Source organism: Coffea arabica, chromosome 8c (assembly GCF_036785885.1).
Source record: "Coffea arabica cultivar ET-39 chromosome 8c, Coffea Arabica ET-39 HiFi, whole genome shotgun sequence".
Taxonomy (NCBI): domain Eukaryota; kingdom Viridiplantae; phylum Streptophyta; class Magnoliopsida; order Gentianales; family Rubiaceae; genus Coffea; species Coffea arabica.
In genome coordinates this window covers 10,665,558-10,671,962 of record NC_092325.1, presented here as the reverse complement: position 1 = coordinate 10,671,962, position 6,405 = coordinate 10,665,558, and the positions used below count along the sequence as shown (strand labels likewise).

General features: G+C 34.4%; 1 long non-coding RNA gene across 1 annotated transcript; it reads left to right on the top strand.

Annotated features, from left to right (window-relative positions):
- Positions 1–318: 318 nt before the first annotated feature.
- On the top strand, positions 319–3,420 carry LOC113706378 (uncharacterized). The gene is made up of 3 exons (XR_003452000.2): positions 319–480; positions 1,752–2,004; positions 3,127–3,420. It is a non-coding gene; the product is annotated as an uncharacterized lncRNA (long non-coding RNA).
- The last annotated feature ends 2,985 nt before the right edge of the window (positions 3,421–6,405 follow it).

Sequence of the window (6,405 nt, the reverse complement as noted above, 5' to 3'; positions counted from 1 at the left end):
TGTATATCTAAATTTGGTTCATAGTCCAAAAGACACCAAACTAATTCTATGGATCTAAAATAAATCTAGCAAATCTTTTATACTTTTGTCCAAAAGCTTTTGAAATAGTAGGGAAATTGTCATAAATAGTTTTATATTTCAAAAGATTTTATCCCATATTGAAAAATTAAAAAGACTTCCAATCATTTTATCTACATAAGTAATAAAAGAGCCAAAGGTTTGGTTGTTCTGCACGTGATTTCATCGTCCTCACGTGACTGTCATTTTTTGTTTGTTTGGCGCATTGCACGGGCCAATTCTTTCTTCTACATTCCGTTTTCTCTTCTCTCCTCTCTATTCTGTTTTCTGTATTCTTTTCTCTCTCTATTTCTCTCTCCTTTTGTCTAGGGTTAGATACATCTGTAGACTCTGTCTGTTCGCTCCTCTTCCGCTGGCACACAGTCTTTCCTCTATCGGCTCCTTCTCTACCCAGCATCACAGGTCCGTTTTCTCCAACCAGCCCTGGGATTTCCCCTACGCCTCTCTCCACTTCAAGTTTAACCTTGTCGGATCCCCCTCCAACCCTTGCATCCCTCATTACCCATTGCATATGTCTTCCTTGCCGTTTCTTTTTTTACCGTTTCTCCTCCACTACCACACCTTCTCCCTCTCCTCTATCGACTCCTTCTACACCCAAAATCATAGGTTTTCTTTCTCCCACGAGCCCTGGGATTCCCCTTCCGCCTCCCTCCATTTCAAGGTCATTCTTTCTGGATCCTCTCTCAGCCATTGAGAAGACTTTCAATTCCGCTGCAAAATCCTTGCCATCATCGGCATCTCTCACTGCCTTTCCTCCCTAGATCTCCAGACCCTTACCCTTCACTTTTATTTTGAAATTTTTTTGCTCTATTTTTTCCTCAGGTGGAATATCAATATCAGGGAATATTTCTGTTTTTATGATTTTCATTATGGCATTGATGCATATTCATTTATGGAGATCCTTGTTGCTGATAATTTGCTTGGGGGAAAGTTGAGAAATTGGATTCTTTTAATTCCCTGCATTCCAAGTAGATCAACTGTCTAGCAACATGGCTATTAAGCACTGTTGAAATATCTTTTCTTTGACTACGTTGGGTGAATGGAGCTTCCAGTAGATTTTAACAACTTTCTTCTTTGTATTGATGAAAATGTTGTGCTGTATACGCTAGATGGCCCAAGCTTGTTTTAAACTTTGATGATTGCTATTCAGCTATTATTCCTTTTAGGCTAAGAATAGATATGCTTGGAAAATCATCTTTTTCATTTAAAAAATGTGAATGAATGTAATTTTTTATTATCTGGTGAATTAAAGCTTTTTATTGGTTTGAACACAGATCACATCAATGAGAATTTAAAGAAAGAAATCAATACTTAATGCTTGTGCAGAGAGCAACATAGTATACCTGATTATGTGACAGGTTAGGAGATCAAGCTTTTAGTGGAGATGATTAATGAGAAAATTTCTTGATAATTTATGTGCGACTAATAAATGGCTGAATGATGACTGATTTGTGGTTTCGTATCTGGGTAAGAGTGGCCTCTCCATGTGTATGGAAAGCTACATGCTTATTACCTACTGAGATGTTTTGAATGGTAATATAATGCCTATTGGCAATGAGACAGGGCATATGCAACTGCTAGTTACTTAGAAATATAGAGGATGTCGCCTACTGCACTTTTTTTTTTACAATAATACCTAAAGTTTCATCGGGGAAAATCTATTTTGCTGACAGGTGGCATTGCACTAGTGGTTGCATCAGAACATGGAATCTGTTGTTTCTATGTATGAAGATCGTTTTGAACTACGTACTTTTGAAACCCAACTTGTTGAGGAATGCAGCCAAAGGGAGGCTGAAAACTTGGATTGGTGGAAGAAACTTAGCCTGCAGAGATCTAGAACTACATCACCTTGTTTATCTTTTCTCTCATAATGCACACTTCCATATCTATTAAGCGGACCAAGGAACTAAGGGCTTTGACTGTGTGGTAAGTTTCACTCAGCATCCTACTTTTTCTTTCCTTATTCCAGCCTCATGTAACCTCCCTTTTCTTGTAGTTTGGTTTTGGTAATGGTCAAACAGACTGGACATAGTAAATTTTGGTACTATGATGTATAGCTATACAACATTGTTAAGGCAATAAGACTTGGACTCTCCCAACTTAGTTTGTACTACTAGATCTATTTTAGGTATGACGCCTGGGATTGTTGTAGATGGGACTAATGGATAGGTGATGATACCATATGGCCCTTATCCTTGCTTGTGTTTTAATTGGAAAAGGAAATGAAGAGAATTGAAACTCCTTATATGCTATTAAAGCTGGGATTTTTGTGAAACAAATGAAGGGTGGGTGGTTGAAATTTTGCACTTTTGTTGCATCAAGTCTTAGATTTGAAACAAATGCAACTGAAGTATGGCCAATTTGCATGTTTCTCTTCTTTCATTCACTCTTATCCAGCTAACGGGGATCTTACTTGAGACCTACTTCCCAGCATTTAATAAGTGGAATCAAAACTGGAAACTTAAATTGGGGAAAAAATGTGACTAATCATGAGTTTGACATTCAATATTGGTGTTTTGGTTGTGTTGGGCATGATCAACACTCATGCTTTGCATGACTGGATGTAAAAGATTTTGAGCCAGATAAAAACTTCCTATTAAAATACCGTTTTTGAACAACTTTGGTGCTTAGATGCCAACTTGAAAGTCTTTTCGTTATTATCAGGTGATGTGCTTTCAGTTAAAAACTATTTGTACAGTATCCTCTCTGACTACAATAACAACTGAAGTTAAAAATCTCACAGGTAAGAATGATGTTTACTTTCAATACATGTTGAAAGCAAATGAGAAGTTAGTGTTAACTATTGTGCTATAGGGTTTTGTGTTTCTAAAAATATGGGACATGCAAGGAGGCATATGCAGGGGGATACGGAACTCATGGTCGGAATATGTATTGTACTGGAAGCTATAGAAATGTTAAGTTGCCTTCACTAACATTTATGTTTTGTTAAGAAGGAAAATCAATGCCAAGATTTATCACTGGTGGAGTTATCTTTTCTTGATTCAAACTTATGCAGTTTATGATTATCCTCCTGATTTTTTGCTGCAGAATCTTGAACTGGGTGATCATGTGGCTGAGCAGTTAAGAAGAAGGAATCTGTTGTTCTATGTTAGGTATTCATGTAGTCTGATTAGGAGCGCAACTGAGTGTTAAATTTATTATTATAATCTTTTAATCTGTTTAGCCTTTTTCTAGAAAATAGCTTCAGTAGCCGTTTTTAGTTAATGTGTAGTTATCATTGTTAAAGAACTCAACTACAGATATTTTTTCTTTAAACATGCACTTAGCCCCATAAGTTTCCACCTAGAAAGTCTATCAAAGAATTGTCCATTTTATTTGACAGAGTTCTAGAAGGCTAAGGTTATTATAATTACCATAACCCCTTTTTGATCTCCATCAAACAAAGGTCGGCCAAGCCTTTGATCTTAGTTACAGAATCTACTAACAAAAGTTTTAATGGATCTCATCTGCTTCCTTTGATGGATTACAATTTAGAGTATCATCAGTGTGCAAACTCGGATATGCACAAATTTTACCACAAGAAATAAATAATAAGCTACTAATCACCTAGCATTGAAGAAAAAGACTATTTGATTGCAAAATCTAGAAGAATAAAATGGGAAGAGGGCAACTATTTACATAGGAAAAGGGTAAGTAAGGTTATTTAACTCTATTTTAGCAATATTCACAAAACCACTAATTAGTCGCCAAAGTTTTTCCAACCTACACATCCCACACCACAAGCAGCTACATAACACTCTTCGCTACTGATAACAACATCATCTAAAAGCTCTACAGATTTATGCAGAAAAAAATTCTTAAAGGAAAAGTAAGTGATCTCAAGTACTTGTATCATGACACTTGGGTGAAGCTGTGGGACGAAGCCACATCTGTGTTCATATGCATGTAGGGTAATATGATATAAGAACTACTCTTTATACATATATATATATATTTAAAAAAAGGAAGAAGAAGAAAAAAGACAACCTCTAGCCTCACAAAAAGATCATTATTTTTTTCTCTTTAATTTGGAGGGGCCTCCCTTTTATGTTCCTTTTTACATTAGGGTAGTTCACTAAGAATTCACATAGCCGATTTTCTGCTTCATTCACCTTTTCCTTCCTTTCTTGATTCTGCGGTTCATTAAACTAAGAAATGAAACAAGACGACAATTTGGCTCTACTCTACTCCTTTCTCTCAATTCAAATGAACATTTATCTTCCAAACAGGACTAAGTGAACTAAAAATCAATTCATTGTATATCATATTTCATTTATGTATAGAAATAAAGTGCATATGTTCTTAAAACTCTTATTCTTATCTCCATGTATTGAAGTTATATTTGATAGTAATACACGGCAAAGAGTGTTAAGCAACTAGTTGCACTTATCAAAACTTTGATAATAAATGTTTGGAGTGTTTCTTTGGCTACTTTGATGTCCCTTTTTTTAAACTAATAATTAGTTATAGCAATTTGTATAAACAAGTTACTAAAGACACTTATCTCCATAAACTACATATTTAATGATTCATCCCTTTCAAACTTACTAATAATCACCATACTTTTTCTCTATAGATTACTATTTTTGTTACTTCAAAACTGGGTAGGGCATTTTACATTTCCATCGCGCAAAGCGCGTTTATGCCTCCTAGTTATACTTAACTTCTTATTGGGCTTGTGGTGAGTTAAAAACTAGTGTGGGCTCATGTGCACAAAAGGAAAGTTGACTTGGACCAATCCAGTACAAACTAGTGGATTTACCCCTATCCTATATGTGAGTTAAGCACAACCCAATTTTGTTTTAATTAATATATTTTACCTAAATGGATAGAGTTTTGACTCTTTCCAAAGGATAAAGTTTTATCTATAACAAATTTTTCCCAGACATTCTTCTTCCAACAGATAAAATTTTATCTATAATGAACATTAACAAAAAAATATCCCAACATTGCAACATCAGTTTTTGTGAAACAATGCTTCTTTTTTGTTATGAAAATCTTATCTTTTCTTTCTAACATTTCTTTCTTGTGGCCTAGAAATTGCAAGCTTTCTTGCTTCACTAATAGTGCACACACTACATTTATTTCTCTCTAGATTCTCTCTTCTTCCTTTTCTCCACTCTCTCTACTCCCCTCCTCTGTTGGTTTGTTACATTTGCTGTTCTTGTTCCCTCTTATTAACAAGAGGAATGCTTGTTTAATTTTGGAAAAACATTTCAATACCCTAAAAGCATGATTAAAGTTTTTGTCCATTTCATCAACTTTATTATTATTTCCTTCACATTGTTCAAATTATGTACAAATATAGAAGTATATAAATGCTAATTAGTATATATTAAAAATATTAAGAAGGCTTGGTTTACCATTCATAGTAAATCACAAAATATTCATAGTAGGAGGGAGGTGAAAGCAAACCACAAAATTTTAAAAATCTTAAGGCTTGGTTTTAAAGTTTTTTATCTAACTTGAGAGAATGTTTACCATTGATTGATAGTCATATGTCTTTCTTCATCAAATTTGTAACTGTAAATTTTAACCTGGAAGTTTCTCAAATTGGACAATTGTAGGTTGTTGTTATGCTTACTAAAATATACTGGATATATTTTATGTTTTTATGCCAATACTTTCATTTCATACAAATTAAGTTAAGTCCATTCGTTCACCATTTTCAACTAAGAATGTCATTTCCAGCTCTCAAAAAGTAGAGATTTGTTCACTTTGACTTAAATGAAGTATTGTATCATCTTTGCAAATCTTTTGAATAAGGTTTTTGGTAGCTAATTCTCATTTTCTTTAACTATCATAATAAAACTAGTAAGCCTAACTGAATTTGTCGAAATGCTAGTTCTATATATATACATATATATATATATATATATATATTTACATCAACAATAATATTTTTATAATATAATCCATCCTAATCTAGGGGGAAAGGAGCCTAAGGAAGCTGTGTATAAGGGGTTAGCAGATATAAGAATATGACTAAACTAAAGGAGTGCTCTAATACCTCCTTTAAATTTTTTTTACTACAGATAAGGTTCGAGGCCACTAAGCTAAAGCTGAATGGTTAGTTCTATATACTATTCCAGTATTTTGCCTAGGATAGAATGGCTAGAGGTTGACATCAATAATCGACTAAGACACCGTACCCTTCATTATAACGACCTTTATGGAGCATCCCATAACGAGACAGTGCATTTGCTAGTTAGAAAAGCAAATCCCTAAACCAGTTGTTCCCGTGGGGCTATGTTGTTTGGACCAAGATCAGGTACAGTTGAAATTTTTGTACAACCCTTACCTATAACTACCTTTACAGAGCTTCCT